The sequence below is a fragment of the Lissotriton helveticus genome, chromosome 10, assembly GCF_964261635.1.
Source record: "Lissotriton helveticus chromosome 10, aLisHel1.1, whole genome shotgun sequence".
NCBI classification, from domain to species: Eukaryota; Metazoa; Chordata; class Amphibia; order Caudata; family Salamandridae; genus Lissotriton; species Lissotriton helveticus.
Window position 1 is genome coordinate 1122066110 of NC_136071.1, and position 26790 is coordinate 1122092899.

The window sequence follows — 26790 nt, forward strand, 5'->3', positions numbered from 1 at the left end:
CCGATAATGTACTGAGGGTAGCATTGCACAGGGAAATATTTGTAAATATGATGGGGAAAAGCGCTATTTTTAGAAATTATATAAAGGCATTAAGTATGTTTGGTCTAGATAAGGAAGGGGCAGGAGCTTTATGTAAAACCTCGTTAAAGCATATAATTAGGAAGACAATATATGTGGTTTCTCGCGAAAGAGACCTGATACTATGTTCATTGAATGGAAGGATGGACTGCATTGTCGGGAGCTCCATTGTTAAAAAACCCCAACCGTATGTTCTATGGAACCTGGAACACAGAGTACGTAGGGTGATTCTGTTGTTAAGAATGAATTTATTACCCCTAAGAATTGTAACAGGTTCCTGGGATGGTATTCCCAAAAATGAAAGATACTGTCACCTGTGTAACTGCGGTATACAAGATCTGAATCATGTTTTGATTGTGTGTCCTGCACTCCATTCAATACGACGTAGATATTTAAGGACTGGTTTTTTAAAGTATAATATCTCAATAGCTGGACAGGCCCATAATTGTCTTCTGTCCCCTCCATCCGAACTGATGTGTTTTAAAATGTTTCGTTTTTTTAAAGAATTTTTAAACGTTTATTAGGATTGTAATATTTTAAAGTGACTCGAGAGCTTACAATATCTCGATGTTAAATCATCTATATTGCTGCTAGGGGAGGGTGGGAAATATTCGTCCTAAAAATTTGCACAGAGCATTTGCACTTTTGTATGATATGTAAATTGCCTTTTTTAATACCTCTAGGTTAGATTATCTACATAGCTGCTAGGGGAGTTTTGGTAAATACTCCTCCAAAAATTGCACAGAGCACTTGCACTTTTGTATGATAAGGTAGTGCCTTTCTCTTTTCCCTAAATCCGGATTACAACTGGTATTAATTCTTCTGTGTACCTCTTTTAAATCAGGTTTTCCTGACTGCCCATAGTGTGTTTTAACTGAAAGAAGTTTGCTTGAGTTGTAAGCTATTCTGCATTGAAATGTTGTTGTCCAGTGTGGAGCTTAGTCTACTGAAGGAAAAAAGTGTTCTCTTTTAATTGTTTGTATCTTAGCATAAAATTGTACTTGTAATTTTATTTCGCATTCTTGTATGTACTGAATGATGTTTTATTCAAGTACTTTATGTGGAATTCTTCGGAATTCTAAATCATAATAAATATTAATTGAATTGGATTGAATTGAATTGAATTAGAATGCGCTTAAAAGCACTCCCCGGCGTCGATGGTCCCTTGGCTCTCCTCCTCAGCTGTCCAGAGCAGTATGGGACAGGTAGTCTCTGGTGGCCCAAACACAGCAGATCGTGTATGCTTTAATTATTATGCAATTCAAAGTATATCAAGTCGTATAAATCAGAGGACTAAACAGCATAGGATGCTTCAAAAGCATAAGACTCAGGAAAGGCAGTCCTCTCTCTGACGCTAACTCTCCTGCGCTGCTGTGCTCAAATCTAAATCTCAGTCTGTGTCTAATCAATCACTCAGTTCAAATCTGCACTATATTAAAACACAACTTCAGCATTTTATACACCAACACGCAGTTCTCATAATGTTGTCCAACCAGATGATGGCAAGATAATACAATTATGTGCTTGATAGGTTCTTAAGGTTTTCTCACTCATAAGCTTCTCTTTGCGTCCTTCAGATTACATTATCTTTAACAGACTAAGTAAGGTAAGAGCACTAGGCCGCCCACTAGAGGTGTCTTCTTGTATGTGATATTCATTAAACGTTCCACGATTATCACAAAGTAAAGAAAATATTTCTTGACATGGAAAGAAGGGAAAAAATGCATTAAAAGATTTGAACACAATCTAGAAATAAAATGCTTATGTGAGACAAAGCAAAGATGGAAACCAATGTTGGACATTTTAAAATTCAGGCCTACATTAGCTATTGTCATTAGTCAATCTAAACATGATTAAACCTGATTTCTCGTCTACAAATATAGATGGCGTGTTTATGCGTTAATGTGATAACAGTAGTAAATGAACCAGGTTGAAGAGCTCGTCTGTCATCATATTAAGTCGTGCTTTTGGCAAGACAACATTTGCAAACTTGGGATAGAAAATCATTGCCCGTTATTACTTTTTAGATGGACGTACTTAATTTGACAACGACAAACAGTAAGGCCTTTCAAAAAGTTAGAGGACTTTAAAGAGTCGCGACCAATCACGGGGAGGAAAATATTTTGTCGCCATGGTTTGACTCTTTTAGTGACTTTAGGTTGGTCTAGAAGACTGGTGCCATAGCATTGGGTAGGGTGGGTATTGTTAATTGTTGATTGGCTAAGGGGTCTAGGGGCTTCGTACCGTGGCAAGGGATTAGCTGCAAAAACGTTAACTTGTTACTCATTGGCTGAGGGCTCCCGACACGCGCAGGTTCCTCAGACACAATGTTTACCGTCGTACTATTATGTAAGAGCGCCGCCACAGTGCAAGAACGGTGACTACCTCAGATACGTACAAACGGGACCTGTCCTGGTGTGTCGTCTCTCTGTCAAGGCGACTGAGCCTTCGCTGGACCCCGACTCCGCCCCCGGCAGCAGCTTCTCTGACACGTTCCACTGCCGAGAGTCACCCGGCCTGCTCTTGCGTGACGTCCGCGTCACCTCCTGCGGCCCGTCCCTCAGCCCCGCCCTCCCGTTGCTCCGGAGAACCGCTGCTCCCCACCCTGTGCCGCCGCAGACTGCCCCTTGTGTGTGCAGGGCTCGGGCCGACCTCTGTGCTTTCTCCTGGACGGCCTCTCCCCTGCTCCTACAACCGCCGAACCTGCCCGGGGCCGTTACCAATGCGGTGAGTCCGGCCCTCGCCTGCGGAAAGAGCTGCCGTTGGGCCCTTCACCCGCTGCTGCACGGTGGGGGGTGTTTATTTCCCTGTGTGGGGTCTTCCCTTGCCCTCTTGGTGCAGCGAGGTTTCCTGGGCCCTCAACCACCCATCAGCTGCTTCTTCCATGGTCTCACCTGCCTCGACCCTGGAAGGGGCTCAGCCCAGCCCGGGACGAATGCTTAATGCCCGATGCTCCCACCGGCAGACGACCAGCTGGTCAGGGGGGCCTGCGTGCGCAGCAGCCAGGCCTGGGGGTGCCTCCTGCTGTCAGAGGGAGCTGCTTTGTTGGGAAGGGTTTGTCCCCTTCGGAGGAGCCAGGCGGGGTGCAAGGATATTTTCCACATGTAGCTGACCATGCTTGGGTCTGAACTTCTTGTCTTCTGCTCGCAGTGGGACTCAAGGGGAGGTGGAGGGCCATCTGTAGTGGCAACCTTTGATGCCCTCTTACCTTATCAAGGCGTCTCATTAGGCAGGTGGAAGTGTATCATATACTGAAAAAAGTCAACTTCCCAAGTTGTATTAATTAACCGATTGCCCCATTGTTAAATGATCTCATTAGTTTTTATCTAATCTCCTTAATTGTACCATGTTTAGTTACATACCAATGTTACTTCCTAGACAGGTGGGCTGTAATGATGATATCACTCACTTGTATGCCCTGGGCCGGATAGCCCTACATGAACTAATAGCCTCGATTATCGACGATAACAGCTGATGCAGAAAAGCATCGGATGAGACCCCCTCCCCCCCCCACTGCGGATGATTTACGTTAATTACCCCCGGAATGAACTGATACAAAATGTATTTGAGCTCCAGAGGCATGTTTGTCATGTGCACACACAAGTTAACCCCTCATGTTTTGTTCTAACCAATAACACTGCTGTCTTGTTTCCAGCCAGGAGTGGGCTAAGCTGCCGAGGCTGTAGAGTGCACGCACAACAACACAGCTATCTACATGCCGGTCAACCGAACTCAAGAGTCTATGGTGATCATTTCCACGCCCTGCAGTACATGTGTTGATGACCTGTGATGTCCAATTGCAGTCCTATATCGCGTCTTATTGCCCGGACTCCAGCCTGATCAATGCAAGAGTGTCTCTCAGGGTGCAGTTTGATACTGAAGTCTGAAATCTAAGTGGATGCGTTCAGGAGGTGGTTAGACGCAAAGGTTTGGGCCCCTTGACACCTCGGTATTCTTATCAGAGGCTACCTTTTGGAACCAGTGGATAAGGGCCTGCATCGCTCATAATCGGAGGACGTCTACCTGACCAAGTTTCATAGTCCGAGAAGCAACGGATGCTCATAGGGATGCTGCACCCAGGACATTCGCCCGTAAGTATATATTTGTTTTGTGGTTGGCACCGCACATAACGTAGAGGGCCACCTCCTGTATATGATCCGGTCTTGTTGCACTATCATATCACGGAGCCAGAGCCCTGGCCTCATCAGTAAATACTCTCATTAAAGTGGGGACTCTTTGGGATACTGTGGTCTCATTGGATGCTTATCGAAGGGCACTTGAGTCGCACTGGATGAGAGCCCTGTTATCTCGCACTGGATGATGGCCCTTGTATTTCACACTGGATTGGGAACTGTCAGTACAAGATCTGAAGTCTATTAACTGGAGGTTGATGGAGGTTCCTCTCACTGTAGATCTGGCTCCCGCATGTGAAAGGGGTTCTTCGCTACTAAGACAGTAAATGTCTGTCATTGGAGACGAAGTGGCTGGTGGTCTTGGAATTGAAGGAGTGGGACTGTGTAACTCAAGGGAGTGGGACTGTGTAACTCAAGGGGGTGGGTTTTGTCTGTGTAGGAGACAGGCTATGTTGACATGGTTACGGGGGTGATGTTTCTTTCACTGAAGGAGAGTGTAGTTCTAATTGAATTAAGCCTGGCTCTGTTATTGGATGGGTGGGTGCCTCTGTCACTGGAGGAGAAGGGCCTGGCTGAAATAGGTGACGGTACGTTACTGGTGATGGGTGTTTGCTTCAGTTATTTGATAAGGTCGTTGGTCTCTGTAGGCCGGCGAGGCGTGATTCCTGTCATTGTAGATAATCCGTTTACAAGAGGTCTGTGACTTGTTGGAGGGAAGTGCCTTTGTAAAAGGTTTGGGGCATTCTTACTGAAAAATTGATCACAGTGTAGTTTATGAAACTTTAGAATGGAGTGTTTGGTTTTCTTAGACATTAAAATGCTCCGCCCGCCTATGATATCGTTAGGATCCGTGCATCTCCTCTATGATCCACGCAGTTTTTAAAGCAATTACAATGTTACATATGCAACCGTCGACACTAACCGTGTAACCAAGGGCCACAATTGTTTAAATAAAGAGTATCTTGTGGGATTGTATGTTGAACATAGGTGGCACAAAGGAAAACCTTATTGTCCTATTGATTAAAAAACAAAAAAGTATTAATGCATTTCTCTGCTGCAAGCTGTCCACAATGTGCAGTTGCAAAACGGTACTACTACCCGGGTAAGGAATGTGTCTTGAATAAATATTAATATCACACTCTGTGAAACATTTCCTAAACATATTGGTATCTTAGCAATATTACCTAAATACGTCATGAATGAGCACTGTTTTATGCTAGGGTTTTTGGAAGTATACTTCTAATGAAGTAGCGTAGGATGATAAACTGTAAATAATGGTTTTCGGATGCTGTCACAACCCAGATCTGCTTTGGTCTTGGGCATCGTATTGCTTCCAGTGATAAGAAACACTCTTTCCCCAACATCAAACTGTGAAGTAGACTTCCTTTTTTCTATGCTATTGATTTATTTTTGTTTGTGTTGAGGTATGGAACTCCACACGATAAAGTGAAAACCTTCCCTAGAAGAATTCGACCTGAATATTAGAAACTTGTTGAATTTCAGACCCAACCAAAGTTTATTCTTCATCATTTTTTTAAATCCTACTCCTTAACGTGTGCATTTACGTGTGCCTAAATCCTCGAACCTCTAATTCTCCAAACCATTAGTGAGAAATCTGTTCACCGTACATGGCTCTTTGATTCTACTTTCATTTCCCTTCTAAAGCTAATCCTCAGAACCTGTAGCCTACTTGCAATTTTAAAAAAAGTGTGCTGTTTCTGATGCATTTATTTTGCGTGGGTTTTTTAAAAAATAGCTGTGTGCACATTCTTTTCACCACAAGTGTTTAAACAATGTTTAGTCTATATTTTTTGCTGTTGTAATCTTTGATTACTTTGAACATCACATCAGAACACACTACCCAATGAGCTCTTTTTGTAAATCAATCCACAAGTGTTATTGAATACTTGTAAAAATTGCACCCTTTGTCTGACTAGAGAAGGAGCTTTAATTACATTTAACCTGATAGACCTCTCCGTTCCTGACGTGTTGCCCTATACAGTATTTCAGCATTCAAAATTGTCCAGCATGCATTGTGTTGGTTGTACAGCTGTTATTGGTTTGTTTTTAATTAGCTCAAAACTTGTTGAAATCACAATGAAATCTTTCGTTGCTATGTGCTACTGTGTACCTTTTGTTATTGTCCTCAACAGTTGGTGAACTGTATTTTATGCACTAGTGGCCGAATAGATTTCTTCTTTTTCTTGATGTGTCTCTGTAATTTTTTTATGGCATTAGCATCTGTTTGAAGGGGGGATGCTTGGAAAAAAGGTGGATGTTATATGGGTCCAGCATGACATACCACACAATATTCCACATCCAACATCGCATCATGCTTTGAGACAGAACAACAATGCACACCTCAGCAAAACATCTTCTCTAGCCGACTTGTACTGTATCTGATAACATCATGCTACGCAACATTTCCTTGCTTGCACTAAGGCCCTTCACACAGTGGCTGCGCTACTGAAAATAACTTGTCTGATCTGTATTTCTTGACTCCAATCACATGTTCTTTGCAGTATGGAAAAGGCCACTGGACGAATGTACCCTGGCGCACTGCTGATAGAATTGTACAGGCCCTTTTCATAAAAGAAAGAAGCATGGGAGCAAGGAAACACACACCTGAGTAATAGGCATAAACACTTTCAGACAGTGCCCTAAACTTCTCTAATATCTAACCTGTTTGCCCTCGAGGTACCTGGACCTTTATTAACATTAAGGTATGCATAGCAGAAGCCTAGGGAGCTGATTTAGGAACATAGTGTTTTTGACTATCGACGCACACTTTTCTAAACGTAAATGGGAATGCAAGTTTCCACCCACTGTATCTTTGTTTGTAATGTTGCCTGGATTCCCCCTGGAATTGAGCCAGCTCTAACCTGTTACGATGTGTTGTTCCTACGTACCCAGAATGTGGAAACACTCACTGGGTGTGAAAGTACTGCAGTAGAATAATTTGCCATGATTTCTTTACTTGTAAAGGAGGTAAACATGTGGTGAACATGTAATGCATTAATAAGCTGTTGTATTGGTGAAGACGTGCAATCATCTTGACGTTCAGTGTAAACATTTTTATGATTTCTCTGTGCATTCCATTATGAATGCTTACAGCCCATGAATTCTAAGTTAGTGTTGGTGACAGAAACTGGGGTGTTGTTTAAGTGTTATACGGTGACATATTTATACCCTGGTCGATGTAGGCAAGAAGACTACAGGATTTAGTTGCTTTTCTGTTAGGTGGAGCTTTCTTACCTATCTATAACAGTTTATTTGCTGTTACTAAATGAGTACACCTCTAAAGTGTCCTTTTATTCACAGTTGTGCCAAAACTTCCCAGGCAAAACATTGGATGTAACTTGTGTACAGAAGCAGGTGTCGTGCACTTTATTCTATAGTAGGCTTGTTCCATCATGGGCACATGTAACATTTTAAGGGTCCGCAAAGTTTACACTCGACCTGGTGGAGCCTAAGGCGCATGCTGTATCATCCACATGTTATGTATTGCTCTGCTTAGTTTGATTGAATTGTTTAAGCACCTCACCTTTTATGTCTGCAGTCAGAGAAGTCTTCTCCTGTTCAAGACCAGTGTTGTGTCAAGGCACAACATTTGCATTTGAATGGTCTGGTGCTGATTCAGCGTATATACACCACAGTTGTGAACCTAGGATTAGCGAAAGAACAGTTACAATTTATTAGGTTTTGCCTAGCGAAAGCTGCGCTCTGCGCAGCTTTTCGCGCAGGCGAAATCCTGTTGAGAACTGTAGGGTGCTTTGGGTCGGCCCTCGTCATTGATTGGCTGGCTCCGTAAACGGAGCCTTGCCATTGGACGAGGGGCCTGTCCGTCAATGCCGGACCAGACACGGGGGCGTTCCTGACATTCTTTCCCTTTTGCCGACGTCACGCGACGCCGGGAACGCCCCCGAATCTGGTCCGGCATTGCCGGGACCTGCCTTGCCATTGCCTGCCTTGCCGGTCTCCCGTGTTGTGAGGGAGACCGGAGATGCTGCCCGCAGCGAGAAGCCGGCCTGAAGGAAGCAGCCCCCTACCCCCGGCGACATACCTCCGTCCTCCCCGCATCCAGAGCCCTCGCCCCGCTGCCTGGGTCCTCCGCGCTCTGAGCCCGCCGGTCACTCGTGGAGCAGGCTGCAGATGCGGCAGAGAGGTTAACTCTTGCCGTTCCGCGGCGCAGACAATGCTCCAGCCTGAAACAGCTGAGCTCTGGCCAAGGAGGGGCACCCCTCACTTACATGAACCCCAGCCCTGGCCGGCGCAGCATGTCTGAAACAAAGCGGAGAATACAAGCGCTTACTTTAGTACTCTCTGCAACTGCAGAAAAATGTAAATGTATTGTTTTCTGGTTCCCGTGAGTGAACAAAGGGAAACCCTGAGACTGTATGTCGTGCGCACGTAAAGAGAAACCAGGGTACGAGGGTCTGAGTGAGTGAAGCTGGGAGAGACACGGGGCGGTAAACGCGGAGTCGGCAGGGATAAAGTCGGAGGCCCTGTGGAGTTTGTACAACACAGTGGGCTAGTGCCTGTTTTACTGTGCCTGTACGGTACCTTTGTGGGAAGAGATTTCAACACTCAACAGATTTAAACGAGGTTTTGCTTTTAGGTGTCCTGTTAGTGTCACTCTGTAAAAACATTACTTTCTTTCAATACCCTCCCCCCCCCCCCCTCCCTCCACCCTCCCCACCCCCCACTGAATTAGGGCCCGAGTGGGCTTGTGGTGCCTTATTTGCTTCTATAGGTACGTGTCTGTCCTACAGGAGCGGGATGCAACAGAGCCACCATTAAAGTCAAGTAAACTGTGGGGGTTACTTGTTCGATATTAAACGTGTTCCTCCCGTGTTGTCCGAAATTCTGTGTTTGTCCTGTATTGTTCTATGTTATGTTTTGCAGAGCATTCTAAGCAGCGCATAACATTCAAGAACGCTTCTAAGTCAAGAGAACACCAAACCATTACTTACAGCATAATATGGGGTAATCTTTTTTAGCTGTCTTTTACGTCACCCCATGTTTGATAAAGTTAAAACAAAGCGGAGAATACAAGCGCTTACTTTAGTACTCTCTGCAACTGCAGGAAAATGTAAATGTATTGTTTTCTGGTTCCCGTGAGTGAACAAAGGGAAACCCTGAGACTTCGGTAAAATGCCCTAATCCGTGCCCTATGGAGCTGTTTGGCGACGGAGGAGCAGGGAAGGGGAAGAACTCGCCGCTGCAGCTAGTTACGTCTGAAGGAGGCTTGGCTTCTGCAAGGAAAGTTTGCCTCGCTGAGTTGGGTCTGACTTATGCAACAGGTGAAACATTTTTGTGTTCGAGTGTAAAGTGTTTTTACTGATGTGCCCACTCTGATGTTGTTAGCTTTTTTTTTTAAAAGAAATATTTTTTCACAGATCTCAGAACGTAGACCGACAATAGCGTTCGTATCCCCCTGGGGAAGCCTCGGAGTGCTGAATGAGCCCAGAGCCTGCCGCTTCTCACAGATGCGCAGGGCAGTGGCGTAACGAAAATGTAGCCTCCCGTTCCTACAAAGTACATCCCCCCCCCCCGGCTCCTGACCCAGTCCTGAGCTCTAATGCTAGGGACGTGGTGGTGGTGGGGGGCAGGGGGCAGGGGGCTCCGGAGCTCCGAGCTGCCCGTCCTGCGCTTCAGAGTGGAGCTTCAGAGTGCAGAGTGGAGCTTCAGAGTGGAGCTTCAGAGTGGAGCTTCAGAGTGGAGCTTCAGAGTGGAGCTTCAGAGTGGAGCTTCAGAGTGGAGCTTCAGAGTGGAGCTTCAGAGTGGAGCTTCAGAGTGCAGAGTGGAGCTTCAGAGTGGAGCTTCAGAGTGGAGCTTCAGAGTGGAGCTTCAGAGTGGAGCTTCAGAGTGGAGCTTCAGAGTGGAGCTTCAGAGTGGAGCTTCAGAGTGGAGCTTCAGAGTGGAGCTTCAGAGTGGAGCTTCAGAGTGGAGCTTCAGAGTGGAGCTTCAGAGTGGAGCTTCAGAGTGGAGCTTCAGAGTGGAGCTTCAGAGTGGAGCTTCAGAGTGGAGCTTCAGAGTGGAGCTTCAGAGTGCAGAGTGGAGCTGCAGATTCAGAGTGGAGCTGCAGATTCAGAGTGGAGCTGCAGATTCAGAGTGGAGCTGCAGATTCAGAGTGGAGCTGCAGAGTGGAGCTGCAGAGTGGAGCTGCAGAGTGGAGCTGCAGATTCAGAGTGGAGCTGCAGATTCAGAGTGGAGCTGCAGATTCAGAGTGGAGCTGCAGATTCAGAGTGGAGCTGCAGAGTGGAGCTGCAGAGTGGAGCTGCAGAGTGGAGCTGCAGAGTGGAGCTGCAGAGTGGAGCTGCAGAGTGGAGCTGCAGAGTGGAGCTTCAGAGTGGAGCTTCAGAGTGCAGAGTGGAGCTTCAGAGTGGAGCTTCAGAGTGCAGAGTGGAGCTTCAGAGTGCAGAGTGGAGCTTGCAGAGTGGAGCTTCAGAGTGGAGCTTCAGAGTGCAGAGTGGAGCTTGCAGAGTGGAGCTTCAGAGTGCAGAGTGGAGCTTGCAGAGTGGAGCTTGCAGAGTGGAGCTTCAGAGTGGAGCTTGCAGAGTGCAGAGTGGAGCTTGCAGAGTGGAGCTTGCAGAGTGGAGCTTCAGAGTGGAGCTTCAGAGTGCAGAGTGGAGCTTCAGAGTGGAGCTTCAGAGTGGAGCTTCAGAGTGCAGAGTGGAGCTTCAGAGTGGAGCTTCAGAGTGCAGAGTGGAGCTTCAGAGTGCAGAGTGGAGCTTCAGAGTGCAGAGTGGAGCTTCAGAGTGCAGAGTGGAGCTTCAGAGTGCAGAGTGGAGCTTGCAGAGTGGAGCTTCAGAGTGCAGAGTGGAGCTTCAGAGTGCAGAGTGGAGCTTCAGAGTGGAGCTTCAGAGTGCAGAGTGGAGCTTCAGAGTGGAGCTTCAGAGTGCAGAGTGGAGCTTCAGAGTGGAGCTTCAGAGTGCAGAGTGGAGCTTCAGAGTGCAGAGTGGAGCTTCAGAGTGGAGCTTCAGAGTGCAGAGTGGAGCTTCAGAGTGCAGAGTGGAGCTTCAGAGTGGAGCTTCAGAGTGCAGAGTGGAGCTTCAGAGTGCAGAGTGGAGCTTCAGAGTGCAGAGTGGAGCTTCAGAGTGGAGCTTCAGAGTGGAGCTTCAGAGTGGAGCTTCAGAGTGGAGCTTCAGAGTGGAGCTTCAGAGTGGAGCTTCAGAGTGGAGCTTCAGAGTGGAGCTTCAGAGTGGAGCTGCAGATTCAGAGTGGAGCTGCAGATTCAGAGTGGAGCTGCAGATTCAGAGTGGAGCTGCAGATTCAGAGTGGAGCTGCAGATTCAGAGTGGAGCTGCAGATTCAGAGTGGAGCTGCAGATTCAGAGTGGAGCTGCAGATTCAGAGTGGAGCTGCAGAGTGGAGCTGCAGAGTGGAGCTTCAGAGTGGCGCTTCAGAGTGGCGCTTCAGAGTGGCGCTTCAGAGTGGCGCTTCAGAGTGGAGCTTCAGAGTGCAGAGTGGAGCTTCAGAGTGGAGCTTCAGAGTGCAGAGTGGAGCTTCAGAGTGGAGCTTCAGAGTGCAGAGTGGAGCTTCAGAGTGGAGCTTCAGAGTGCAGAGTGGAGCTTCAGAGTGGAGCTTCAGAGTGCAGAGTGGAGCTTCAGAGTGCAGAGTGGAGCTTCAGAGTGCAGAGTGGAGCTTCAGAGTGCAGAGTGGAGCTTCAGAGTGCAGAGTGCAGCTTCAGAGTGCAGAGTGGAGCTTCAGAGTGCAGATTCAGAGTGCAGAGTGGAGCTTCAGAGTGGAGCTTCAGAGTGGAGCTTCAGAGTGGAGCTTCAGAGTGCAGAGTGGAGCTTCAGAGTGGAGCTTCAGAGTGGAGCTTCAGAGTGCAGAGTGGAGCTTCAGAGTGGAGCTTCAGAGTGCAGAGTGGAGCTTCAGAGTGGAGCTTCAGAGTGCAGAGTGGAGCTTCAGAGTGGAGCTTCAGAGTGGAGCTTCAGAGTGCAGAGTGGAGCTTCAGAGTGGAGCTTCAGAGTGGAGCTTCAGAGTGGAGCTTCAGAGTGGAGCTTCAGAGTGTCAAGAGCAATGCCAATAGCTCTAACTTTAACAAAGGCAAAACCATTGCATTGTAAATGCTTGTTTATATACTGAATTGAAACCCCCTCTTTATTCAAATCTTCTCAGTCACACTGGAATTTTACCAAATTGCCTTTTATTTGGCGAAAGGAGGCCAAAAACCTGAAAGGTATTTCAGTTAAAATGCTATAAGGAGAGAGGCGCAATGAAGTGATTTGCATCCCTCGGTCCAGAAAGAGTGCTAAAATAAAAGAAGCTCTGGAAATGTTCTCGCTGACTGTCTCATATAGCACTGTGTCTGCGTAGCACAGATGAGAGAAGGCTCCCTGTCACTGCTTGGCACAGTCTTGGAATCTGGCTGTGGATGCATACACAGTATAAGTTCCTCTCCAGCAGTCTGTTTTTAGGTCTGGCCTTTGTTTTGTTAGACTATTGCTTGCCTCAAAATCTTACATAATATGTATAGATAGAAGGGCTTTTCGTCGTTGGGCATCATAGGTTGGGCCGTTAAATTGCCCCTCACAATTTGTTTCCGCCTCCACAGCATGAGGCATTGGGTCATCGTACTTAACTTATTTACTCCCTTCCGTTTGACTGACTGCACAATGCCTGTGCACATTGCGACCTCTGCTTAAAATTCGCTGGTTCAAAGTGTGCTTTATTCTGTTTTGTTTTTTATATTAACTTTAAATACTAGCTATTTTAGTTTGCCTGGACTCCTTTTTTAAAGTTTATCTTCTAAATTGTTGAAGTGGCATTGTAACATTGTAGCTGCCTGCAATTTAAGTTTCTTGGATAGATGGTGATTTGTTTGGCTCGTTAACAGCAAACACGAAATGCGCAGCACAACTGAAAGGCTTGTTGTTTGAAGGAGATCACTAAATACATCACTACTTAAATGTAAGATTTTATTTTTTTTGCAAGCGTAAGGTGACCACATTCAGACGGCAGCATATTTTTCTATTTTCCTTTTTTAAAATGTTTGTAGTAGGTTTGTTATAAAAACGTAATCGTCACATAAGCTTTCGAAGGCCAGATATTTTGCTTTGTTACTGCTTGTTGGTAGGAAGAATTGAGGGTACCTCTTGTGCTCCGAGCCACTCATTAAAGTCCATTCTCTTTCTCACTATTGAAGTGAATTTATGGACTGATCATATTTACGATAAACATGATTTTTTTCACTTCCCACTAACATAGGTTTGGCTTAAGATGTCCAGTTGACATGTATTCGCCATTCATTAAAGCAAGTTGAAAGCCTTGCGTACTGAAATTTGTTATACTGTGAGTAGTTAACTAAGAGAGATAACAAGTCTAGTTTTAATTACATGCTATTTTCCCTTTATATTGGCAATACTTGTTTACTACTAACATTTTCACCGATAAAGGCTTTGCATTGGAGAACAACATTAAATGTGAATTTGCCATATAGCTCACGCTGGTCACAGGCTAGGGGGATGGTTGGAAACTCCTATGGACAAAGGAACTATAGTGGGGGAAAATGTTGTAAGCCGGGGGAGGGAACTATAGGATAGTTGTCAACTTGCAAATCAAGTTTTGGTCAACCAGGGACTGTACCAGGCATGGCTGAAATAATTTATTTCCCAGGTTCCTTGGTTGAAGATTTTGGCTTGAATTCAGGTGGTCCCTGGGTGCCCTCAGATTACGGCACACAATAAATAATTTTTCCATTGAACAACTTGTGATATTGGAATCCATGGGCCATATGTATCATACCAAATTGCGATCGCAAACGCCGAAATTCGCAGAATTTAGGTGTTTGCAATCGCAATTTGGCTCAGTGGTATGCCTGAAAGCAAACCTGCCTCGCAAAATAAGGAATCGCTAAATTTGCGATTCCTTCTTTTGTGATTGCATTTAAGGAATCGTAAATTGCTATTCCTTAAATGCAATGTAAGAAGAACAGAAAAAGTGCAATGTGGCCTTAAGGAATCGCAAATTACCACCAATTTCGAGTTGGTGGTAATTTCCGATTTCTTTGAAAAATGTACTTTCTTGCATTTTTCAAAGTGCCATGTGGCGCACACACATGGTCATATGTGTGCCACTGGCACACATGTACATTTCAGGGGTGCAACAGGGTGTCCTTTTGACACCCTGGCACCCTTGAAATTGCATTCTCGGTTTGCGATTCTGTAATTGAGAATCGCAATTTGAGAATGTCTTCACATTCATTCCTATGGGCCTCTAGGCCCGCAGGAATGAATGGGGAGGTATTCCTTAATTGAGAATTGCAATTTGCGATTCGCAATTAAGGAATATGTAGGATTCGCAAAATTATTTGCAAATCCTACATACTTTGCAGCTTGCGATTCTCAAATAGCGATTCTCTAAAAATCTCTATTTGAGAATCTCAAAACCAAAGTTTCATACATATGTTCGTAGCTAAGACAACCATTTGCTGTGGTTTCTTTGATTTAACATGTTGGGAATTTAGTTGGTTCAGAGAATAAGCTGCCTGAATCTCATCTAGACTGGGGACTTTATTCCACCCTTAGTTGGAAAAAGTTAAATGTCAGGTAGTGAAACTATGAAGCAGTCTCTTGAAACAAGGTTTTCCTTTGTAAGAAAATAGTAGCCTTTTCATAGATCAATATTTTGTGGCAACGTGTTTTTAACCTAATTAATTGGTTCTAATCTTTAAAAAATCTATTTCTTACGCGTGTTCAAGAGTATTTATTTTTTATTTGCTACACTGTTTTCTTAATCTTCGGTTTTCTCTTTCCTTATAATGTCGTAGTTGCTTGTGTAGTTGTTCCTGTACTTCCTTTAGGAAATGGCCAAGCTGGCATTAATCCTCCTATCATGGCAAAAGACATTATTTGATTTTCAATTAAAGTCAGTAAAGAGAAGTCAGTTGTCGAGTGTCATACCGTAATATGCCTTTGCTACAATTTAATCTTACCATTGCCTGCAGTGCTATGGTGTGCAGATACAAAACTAGGGCCAGTCCCGACGATGCACGAATAGACAGCACAATGCTTTGTGAAACAGTTGATTCACTTCACGCATATTTAATAGGTTTTATTGCTTAACATCTGTTCTCCCATGTAGGGCCAGAAGGGTGAAACGGGGATTTAGTAAGTGTACTAGATATTGTTTGACTGATCAGCAAGCAAGTATTACCCCTGAAATAAAATCCTTGCAAGTCTTCTTAGATTGTGTTATCTAAAACCGCACTAAATGCTTTGTGCTAGCCTGGACTCCTCTCTAAGTGTAGCTCCTTCAGTGATATGCAAGGAAGGAAGGAAGAACTGTTTTCTTCATGCTCGATGCACATTGTAAGAAGAGGAGTCTAATTCCTTTAGTGCCGACTGCACCAGTAGGGTTTCATATGCCCTCCAGCCTGTCTTGACTCTGCATCATTATGACTGTGCACGTTGGCTGTGATGGCCTCAAGCAGCTGCAGGCTAGTCACTGCAGAGTAAAACATTTTCTAGCTATCGTGTCAAATTCCATTAAGAGAGGGAGGTGAGGATTATGTTTCCTTGCTTTACTGATTTTTTTCTTCCTTTTTTTAAAATAACAACGACCAATAACAGAGTAAACAATATTAAGCTACATGTCCCATGAACACATATATTACACCATCAGTAAACTATCCCTTAAAAACTGAGAGCCCCGTCTTGCGGTCTTTGTCTTTGCAAAAGTGTTTTAAATTCAGTCTGTGAACTTAAACTGTAACTTTCCCATATATGAACAGGTTTCCAGCTTGAACTTTTAACACCCGAACAACTGCATGCATTCCATAATCAAATCTCCTGAACCTCTTGTGCATATGTTGCTCGATGCTCCCAAATCAGCATCCCTTATTAATATTGCTTCTGTTCTGTTTCTGCAATAGAACACATTTAAACAATCTGGGTGGGCAACACAGTATTACATTCACATATAACGCTTAAACTATATTCCTTCTAAACCTTTCAGTTGTAATACTAACCGTATCATAGGTGGGGTAAATCTCGTCTCTGTGTCCTTAATAGAAGTGAAAATTCATGACACGAGACAGGCAGTTTTGTATACTGGGGCAGACTGGTGGCGTAGATTATTCAGTTCCAGAACTTAGAACTGACAACGGAAGCAACATTTACAATAGGTTTGTAATAAAACTTTTTCAGAGTTAAATCAGAGGACCAATCCGCTGCTTTTATAATGTTCTCTAACCCAGAACCCTAATAAGCATTTTAAGCTGTAGCTCCACTGGTGGAATGTGCCCTAAATTCACTAACATCAATGCTGTCTTCAGACCTGAACCCCTTTACCTACCTTGAAAGTGTGGCTCATATTACTGGTTTATAGAGTATCTATAAAGCAATGAGTAACTGGCCCGTGTATGAACAAAACTCTCTGCAACAATCTTTATAATCTTTCAAACATTGCACAACTTGGTGTTATCTGGAAAGGCTGGGTATGATGTGCACTTGTAATATATTTGTGTCTGCTTCTATACATGAAAGGAGACTCCACCCAGAGAGAGTACTCAAACTGCTAAGTCCAGTTCTTGCTCATCAAACACCAGTTTACAGAATATTAATAAGCATAACAGTCAGCTTAGTTGACAACTGTTTCCTGAATAAATCAATGTAACTTAGCATCCTTTTTAAGAATTTCAGTATGACATTCACATCCCACAAAGTGGAATATTTTGGCTTGGGCCTATTAGGCAAGGTGATCCCTCTAATCCGTTTACCTACTAATCGATGTTCACCCACAGGTTTCCGTTCTAATGTAGTATCCCCTGCTAAAATGACTAATCAAAAATTGCGACCTTTAAGCCAGACCATCCAGAGCCAGTGGAGATTGAAAATGTATTATCAAATCCAAATCTGCTCCCAAAGGATCCACACTCCGTTCGTTGCTCCAAAGCATCCATCTGTTCCAGGAAACAATATATCTTATGGGTGGAACTTGGCCATGGTTGTCTGATGAAAAACATAGCTGGCACTTGCCAACATTGCCTGAAACTTTCCATTCCGTTAGTATCATATGAGCAGTCCTTATCAAAGCATTCAGTTGTCCTGTTGGATCCTTCAGAATCTCTGGAAACACTGGCAAGTGGCAGATCCCAGTTCCTTTCCAACCATGGTGGTGCTCTCCAAATCAGTCCCTAGAACCAGGTCTGCTTTCTGCCTCCTCACTGGAGCTGCTACTCAAGTAATCATGGCAAATGAGGGAAATGCATACTGGAGGTACACAAACATATCCTACAGAAATTCACCTGTTGCCTTTGCCAGCGAGTCTGTCCCCCTACTGTTTAAGATGCGAAACAGTCTATTGTCCATGGACCCCACTTCTGTTGTGTAGCTTGAAACCCCAGTGGATGCAACATTGAGTTACTGGCATCCATCAGATTTCTGGAATTTTCAGTTGCCTGCTACATTCCTTTGGCCGGAATGTATTCCGCCATCACTGAAGTTCTGTGCTGAAGGCAAAAGTGTCGGAAACCATGGCTATCTCTACTAGCATCCTTGACCTCGAGCCCCATAATTTATTGATATACCGAAACGTCCGAGATGTTGTACATCTGGAGTAATATGCCCCAATAGATCTTGTCCTACATATCCCGGCTTTTGGTCTCCGAGTCATGGTATGTTTGTTCAGGGCGGACATCAGTTCTCTCTTGGTATGTTATCTTATACAAATTAGTAACTCTCCAAATCACTCCGAATGAGTATCCAGGTGCACATAACTGACAGTTCAAATAGCATAACAGGAGCTTGTGAGAAGCCGGTCAAGCTAATCTAAATCTAAACAAAACCAAGCAAGTTTTAGTTATTTTAAAAAAAAATGCAAGCTTGGCATGTTTACACATATCAAACGGAAGATGGTTCTAATATAATGCAGCTAAATGGGAAAACAATCACCCTCCGTTCCTGGCTCAAAAATTACATGGTAGAGCAAGAGAATGGTGCCTGGAGGCCTTGGATGTTTTTGATTCTGCTGCAAGAATCAAAGGGATCTCTCGTATAAAGAGTTCTATGAATATGGCAGAAACATTTGAAAATGATGCGCTTTCGAATGGAAAGGCAATAAAGGACTTACAAAATCAGAATGTTAGCAGATTTTTAAGGTAGGTGGCAGCAGTGTTTTGGATGGTTTGTAAACGTAACAAAAGGTAGACATCAATACCAGCTTACAGGCAATTTCCATAGTCAAGGCAGCTTGTGATAAGTGCCCAGGTAATCGGTTTCCTGCATTGTAGAGGTACCCAATTGAAAAGTTTGCATAACATACCATAGCAGGAATAACACACTAAGGAATTCTTTTATTTCATGTTATCGATCATGATGTCCAGATTCCTTGCTACCTTATTCGGTGTTGGGGCAGAGCCGTGCTCGCTCGGCCACCATTCAGAGGTTCAGATAGAATTTGATGACCTTGCTATTATCGCCTTTCAATTTTGGACCATTCCTCATCCATGTGGTCATAGAGCTAAGACGCTTACACAATTTGCGTCTTGTGATCTCCAAGTTGTCGGCAGTAGAGATCACAAGCTGTGTGTCAACAGCATTGGATAAGTTCTGACTCCAGCAGCTGATGGGGTCATATAGATGTTCAAAGGTGTGGTGGCTAAAATACCTCTGTGGCTTTCCACGTGGGATGTGGGCTGATTCAAATTTGAGCGGTGCAAAATGTGTAGATTACGTTCTTTCTGCCAAGAGTAATTGAAACTAGGCCAGACCTTTAAAATAGATCCCTGTCTCGTGCAGTCTTCTGGTCAGAATGGTATGTGACACTGCGGCGAAGGCTCCAGAGAGATCCAGTAGGATGAGGGTCACTGCCCTTCCCTCATCCAAGCACAGTCTAATCTCACTAACTGCTAAAGGTTTTGGTTCTGTGTTCTGCCCGGAATCCAGACTGTAAGAAGTCTAAAAGGTTATTTGACTCCAAATATATTGATGTTGATTGAGTTTTTCAAACATTTTGGCAAAAAATATAACTGAGATAAAGGGCAGTAATTGGATAGGGTGGCTGGGTCTGCTGAGGGTTTTCTTAAGTAACGGGAGTACATTAGCATGCTTCCACACCACAGAAACATTCACAGTTAAGACATCAAAAAGCTGAAATGAGCACTAAAAAGGCAATGGTAGGATAAGATAATATGAAATGGACAAGGATCCTCTGGAAAATGTGATTTTAGGGATTGCATTGTTGGTTCCAAATCTTGATGCCCCTTATCTTTTGTTTGAGTTGTTGCAGCTGCAATTTGCTGAAAATACAACGCGCTGAGGAGGGGCCGAAAGGCCGTACAAAAAATTCATACCATCGATCTTTCCATTGAAACCGCAGAAATCGCCTGTGGGGCGCAATAATGGGGATCACCAGATAAGCGTCTTTGAGATCCAAATGGACCATACAGTCTTGCTCTTTAAGAATTGCACTTAAAAGATGGATGCCTTCTCTCTAAGAGTGTCACTAATGAATCCAGTGGTTGGAATCTTTGGGGTTTAGTATTGTATTGTATTATATTTACATTTATATAGCGCTTACTACCCCTGACGAGGCGTCAAAACGCTTTTTCGGTGGGTAGCGCGCTACTCCGGGACCCATAGAGGATTAGTGTTGAATTAGTATAGTGAAACATGCAAGTACATTTTAAGTGGTGGTTAGGTTAGTCAGTTATTTGGAATGATAGCAGAAGGATAGAGGAGGACAAAGGTTTGTATTTATTTATCGCTCGCTTGTTGACGCATGCTATTCAGGAAGCCTATAAAGGATTAGTGATGAATTAATATGGTGAAATATGAGGTAATTTCAGTGGTGGATGTTAGTCTGTTACTTGGAGTAAGAAGGATAGCGGATGGATAAAAGAGGAAGAAAGATTTGCATTCATATAGCACTTGTTACTACCCCTGATGGGTGTTGAAGCGCTTTTCTGGCGAGTAGCACGCCATTCCGGAACCCATAAAGGATTAGTGTTGAAAATTAGTATAGTATAAATATGAAGTAATTTGAGTAGTAGATATGTTATTCAGTTATTTGGGCAGTATATTAGTATAGTTGAATAGGGAATATGGAATTTGAGAAGTGAACATGTTAGTCTGTGAATTTTGATTGAAAAAGGATTTAGGTCTTAGCAGTAGGAAGAGGCTTTTGGATGAGTAAAAAGGAGTTTAGGAGGTAAGGAGTCAGAGGGGAGAGTTTAGAAAGGTTTGTTTTAGGGGATCGTTGTATTAAAAAGAGGTGTCAGATGATGCAAGGAGGGGTAGGGCAGGAGAGAGTCTAGAAAAGGTTATTTTTGAGATCATAGTAGTGGTATGGGGTTTGGGATAAATGAGAGAGTGGATGTAGAGGATATATTGATAGATGTATAGGATGCGAGATAGGGTAGTGCATTAGAAGGAGTAGTAGAAAGAAGTTTGAGATGAGTCAGAAGGTTGGGCTAGAAGACATATTGAGCGAAGTATAGGCTGAGAAATAGGCTAGTGCATTGGAAATGCTAAATTAGAAGAAAGTAATAAATATATAGATCCATAAGTACATTGAAAGTATATAGATACATAAAGGAAGTAAGTATATTTAGATGAAATATATTGATAGAGGCACAGGATGAGAAATAGGGTAGTGCATTGGATATGCTTTTTCAGGAGAAAAGTACCAGACACGCCGATCCAAGTACATGGAAGGTACATAGATGCACAATGGAAGTATGTACATGTAGACCAAAGATGATTTTTATTTATTGATGAATATTGTTATTATTAATATTTTTTTTTCTTCTCTTAACATAATTATTTTACATGTTTTTATAAGGTAATACACAAAGATAGGTACATATCTATAGTGAAAACAAATGCTTATATACAGAGGGATATGCTGTATTTTCTGTTTCCGTATGGTGCTTATGTGGGGAAGAGCCAGATCTTGAGTCGTTTTCTGAAGATAAGGTGGTTGTCAGTGGATCTTATGTTTGGGGGGTAAAGAGTTCCATAGTTTGGCTGCTTAAACAGAGAAGGATGTGCCACCCATGTTTTTTTCTTGTATGGTGGGATTTTGAGGCGAGATGCTCCTTTAGAGCGGAGGTTCCTTTGATTGTGTTTGGTGATTTTATTCCTGATGAAGAGTGGTCCTATTCCATGTATTGCTTTGTGGGTAATACAAAGCAGCTTGAACGTGGATCTTCTGGCAACCGGTAACCAATGCAGGGCTTTTTAAGGCAGGGGAGATGTGATCTCGTGGTTTGATATGCAAGAGTAGTCTGGCAGCCGAGTTCTGAATCCGCTGTAGTCTTTTCATGGTCGTTAAAGGTGATCCGTGGTAGAGGCTATTGGCGTAATCGAGTTTGGATAGAACAAGGGAGATGGTAGCTTGGACCTTGTGTGGAAATCCCAAATGAGGGAAAATTTGTCGCAGCGTTTTCATAGTAGCAACGCTTGATCTTGCTAGCTTATCCACTTGGACATTCATCGACAGCTTGGAGTCCATGGTCATTCCGAGGTTTCTTACTTCCGTCGATACTTTAGGCAGTGATCACAGTTCATCAGGCCATGCGGCAAGCGGGTTGTAATTTTTCCAATCGCCACACGTGAGTGTTTCAGTTTTTGAAACATTCAATTAGAGATGGCTCCAAGTCATCCACTGATCCACGGCTCTGAGACAGCTGAAAATTGGTGATTTTTTCAATGTCTTTGGGGCATTCCAGTTGAAGGAGTATTTGCGTGTCATCTGCATAGTTGTAGCACGGGGGGGGGGAGTTTATTGATCAGTACTGGTAAAGACTTTGTTGAAAAGCATGGGCGAGCTGATAGAACCTTGAGGGACCACTGCTTTTGTGGAGTACGGTTGGACGAGAAAGGTGGGGTGTGGATGACATTAGTTCTGTTTCGAAGGTAGGACGCGATCCAGTCTAGAGCAGTTCCCTCTATACCGGCTTCATAAAGTCTTTGTTTCAGAGTGTCATGGTCAACCGTGTCAAAGGCAGCTGAGAGGTCCAAGAGGAGTAGCGCAGCAACCCCGTTGCGGTCAACTGTATTCTTTAGGTCATCCCAGATGGCAAGGAGGGCAGATTCAGTGCCTCTTCCCGGATGGAATCCTGTTTGGAAATCTGAAAGTATGTCATTCTCTTCAATGAATTGTGACGTCTGGGCGAACGCTGCTCTTTCTATCAATTTGCCCAGGAAAGGTCCATTTGTAATGGGTCTGTAGTTGTCAGGGTTCAGCGGGTCCAAGTTTGTTTTCTTCAGTAAAGGACGTATGTATGACTTTTTGAGTTCTTCTGGAAATATTCCAGTAGTTAAGAAATCGTTGATGATTCTTCTTACTGGAATGGCAGCAGAGGTTGTTAAAAGAATTGTCTTGAAAGTTTGTGGCGGACAGGGGTCAGAAGGGCTGCCGGCAGGCCTGCTTGCTTTGACCAGGTCCATAAATTCATCGTGTGAGATGTGTTGGAAGGAACGGAGAGGCTTGATTAGAGCATTCTTGGATAGTTGTTTTGTACAAGGGTTAGTGCTGGTGCTTTGTTTCTGTTGTAAGTACGAGTCCAACGTGTCTGCTTTGTCCGTGTAATGATTTGCCAGTTTCTGTGAAATCTAGAGTAACAGGATGAGTTCCTTCTAGGCAATTTGGTTTTCGAAATTCATTGAGTATTTTATAGAATTCTTTATTTGCACATTTAGCGTTTTGAATTCTGTCTGAATAGTACCTTTTCTTAGCTTTTTTGATAGGCGACTTATATAATCTGTTAATTTTTTGTAGGTGAAGTTTGTCTTGTTTGGGGATTGATTTGAGCCAGGTATGTTGCAGCTTTCTAATTTGTTGTTTTATGTCTTTTATTTCTGTTTCTCCAAGTCGCTTTTTTTCTTTTGTTCTGTTGTGTGGTTTTGAGTGGTATCCGAATGTCAAAAGCTTCCTGTAGCCACTCATATAGATTCTGAACAGAATTTATGGTTTCCAGATTTATACTGGATATTAGTTGTGTTTCCAAGTGTTCCAAATTGTTTGTTCCACGGCCGATCGGTGGATGGATGTAAGGTAGTTTTAGGTGATTAGCTTAGTGTTGTTTTATGTTGGAAAGCAAGCAAGTGGTGGTCTGACCATGTGACTGGAGTTATAGTTTGAAAAGTAACTAGTTCAGTATTAGCAAAAATGACATCTAGGATATGTCCAGCGGTGTGTGTCGGATTGGGGACAATCTGATGCAGGTTCAATGCGTCTAGGCCGGTGATTATTGTTTTTGGATGGGTCATATTGGTTTTATCAAACCAAATGTTAATGTCACCCAGAACGCATAGGTTGAAGTGTATTGTTATCAGGTTTGAAACTGTGTCTAGAAGTGCGTCTGGGAATGTTGCCTTGCTAGGTGGAGGTCTGTAAAGGAGCAGGAAGTTACAGGTGGAATACGGTGTAGGATTGCATCTTGTTAGAAGAGCCTCACAATTCTTTATGGAGATGTTGTCAACTTTAGTGATATGTATTATTTGCCTGAATATGACAGCTAGACCACCTCCTTTTTTGGCTATATGATTTTGGGTGATCTGTCATCTTTCTTTTGAACTAGGAATATGTTGCTGTAATACACTCTGCTTTGTGGTGCAGAGAAGACTATAGCTTATTTGTGCAACCTTCCCTGCACTTCTGAATCGATAAAATTCTGTTTTTAATGAGAAATTAAATTCTCAGAATCCCTAGTTTTCTCAGATCCCATAGAATTTCAGTTTGAACCCTTTGATTGTGTCTAAGACCTAGTCTGTGCATCCGTGGACCCTGGAGTATACTTTGGTAGAATTCTTTTTCCTGCCTGCTGCAGTTCAGCAAATAGAGAAAAAATAAAATGAGGGCGTGCAAACGTTTTATTGGATCATTTTATAAATATGTTTAAAGTCGTTGCAGCTACTCCACATGTAAATAGTGGAAGGACAAATATAGGTATATGAAGGCAATGAAAATGGGTCTTGAGATAAACCCTATGGAGAAGAAGTCAAGTCAAGTCAAAAGAAGTCTTTATTCGATTGTTCATCTTAAAAGACATGCTACACATCCAACATTATGTCTCAATTTCCAAAGTGCAAGCATACTTGTTAAAAAATAATTTAGTATGAAGTTAAAAACATGAACTAAGACAGAATTAAATCATTTATACATGACTTCATTTGCAGATTTAAAAAGTTAAACATAATAAAAAACAGTTATTACAGGATATCACAATCTAACTCTGACCTTTTAGATTATTTAACTGGGACCTTGATGCGAGTTAATTAACCTCAAGCGTAGAATCCAAGCCCAACCAAGGTATTTTGCAACCCCTATTACTATCAAGGGCGATAGATCAGATTTTAGAATTCTACAGGCTGTAGATGCTGAACGAGTGCCCAGACTTCTACATAATGGGCGTAGCCACTTTTTTCTAGGGGCAACATACAGGGGGCATACAAAGAGAAAATGACACACACTTTCACCTTGCCTGATACACAGTGAGCAGTGCTCTGGCCCTCCCTTACCCCATGATGTAGTTAGGCACCTCAGTGGTAACGAGCCAACTCTCAATTGATGGAATAGTGTGCGATCCAGGGGCTTGGTGATGACATCCCAGTACTTTTCAAGGGAAGAGCCATCCTTCAGAAGAACAAATGTCGTTGTAAGGGGACTTCCTGTCATTTCCGAGTGTCTTTTGCCAACAACCCAATCCCAGTATAGATTTCTCAGCTCTTTTTTGGGAGGAAAGGTGGCCGAGTCAGGGTTATGCCATAGTTCACCAAGCCCCATGGCGCACAGAGTAGATCTTACCCCTTTGAACCATCCTATATTGTCAGAGCCCAGGGAATCCCTTGCCTCTAGACATGCTTTGGCATAAAGCAGTAGCTCTGGTGTGGTCCACAGACGCCGCCAAAAGGCTAGGGGTCTGAATCTCGCTAGGTCTTCCACTGGTTGGCACCCTAAGTCGTACAGGAGCGGGATGCGTGAAGTGGATTTCGGTAATCCAGTCGCCGCCCTGAGAAATTTGTTTTGGGCTACCTTAAGGGGATCCAGATTACTGTAGCCCCAAAGCTCTGCTCCATACAGAACAGAGGGCAACATTTTTGTGCCATAGATTTTCATGAGCGGGGACATTGGCCGGGTGTAAGAACTTTTATGTTCTTTGAGGAGGGCTCCTCCTATTTGCACATGTTGTAGTGCCAGGCGCTCGACTTGCGGTTTCCAACTAAGGTTTTCACAAAAAGTGACACCTAAGTATGTGAATAGCGTAGTCTGCTCAAGGGTGGTACCACCCATTGTAACCCTGGCAGCAATTGGGGTTGGTCCTCTCAGCACCATAAACTTTGTTTTGGACACGTTAACCTCCAGCTCATGCTCGCGGCAAAACAGCTCAAATCTTGACAGGGCCTGCTGGAGACCCTGCCTCGTCTTAGATATTAACAGGGTGTCGTCCGCGAACATGAGCAGAGGAATTTTCATCCCCGCCAGTGTAGGAGCATCCGTGGGGTGGTTCACAAAATAATAGGTGACCCCTTTAATAAATAGGGAAAACAATGTAGGGGCCAGAACACACCCTTGTCTAACTCCTTTGGCAACTGGAAATCTATCCGTAACCTCTCCAGGCTTACCCCAACGTACTTGTGCAAAAGTGTGGGCATGTAAATTCACTAAGAGTCGCACAAGAACAGCATGCATTCCCAATTTCAATAGGCATTCCCACAGCTTGGTCCTAGGAACGAGGTCAAATGCGGACCTTAGGTCCACAAAGGCTGCGTATAGCTTGCCCTTCCCAAAAACAACTGTCTTCCAATATAAGAGCACAAAACGGAATGCTTGGTCAAGAGTGCTCACATGGGTCCGGAAACCTGCCTGCAGAGGTGTGAGGATATCAAAATCATTAATCCATTCCTGGATCCTACCTAATACGAGGCGGGCTATTATTTTTTGCACCGCGTCCATGAGGCTGACCGGTCGGTAATTTGAGGGAACCGAGCGATCGCCTTTCTTTTAAATTGGAAGGATTTCAGCCCCATACCAGGAATCTGGAACCTTCGCTCCAGAAGCAAGTGCATTTACCAGATGGAAAATATACTGGGCCCAGAGATCCTGATCCTGCAGAAATACATACCATGTGACTACTCTAGGCTTCATCTTCCTGACCTGTTTAGGGATAATCTTAATAAACAGCTTTTTGAGGCCCAGAAACAGATCGGTGTGTATACTTGTAAGATTTGCATTAATCTCGTCCTGCGACCCACAATTATTCAAAAGCTCCAAAGCGCTGGACACTAAAGTTCTAATCTCCTTTCTCGCCCCTTCATCCACAGCAATTTTAGGCCAGCGTACCCTTCTCATATCATTACTTAGGGTAACCTCAGCTGGGACTACATTTGACTCACAACTCTTGGTCCTTTGAAAGCTAAAAGTCCCTTAAAGCCAATACAAGCGGGTCATGATCACTTTCGGGGCATTCCATGATTTCCATGTCAACAACTGCAACCCATAGCTGCACATTGACTAAGATATAGTCGATACAACTACTGTGTCTGCCGTTGTTGAATGTGTGCCTACCCTTCCTGCCTGATCTTACCCTACCATTAGTTGCTCTCAGGCCCAGATCTAGGCACAACC

The 26790-nt window shown here is 43.7% G+C and overlaps 1 protein-coding gene across 2 annotated transcripts in view; it reads left to right on the forward strand.

The window, feature by feature from the left end:
* The first annotated feature begins 2628 nt into the window (after positions 1-2628).
* The window catches only part of SNRK (SNF related kinase), a 175321-nt gene continuing 151159 nt past the window's right edge, over positions 2629-26790 (forward strand). Inside the window, exons 1-2 of one of the 2 annotated variants that reach the window (XM_078663905.1) lie at positions 2629-2805; positions 3734-4169. The gene's annotated coding sequence lies outside the window, so the exon portion shown is untranslated. The remainder of the gene's footprint in view (positions 2806-3733; positions 4170-26790) is intronic. The other variant, XM_078663906.1, reaches the window with a different exon arrangement.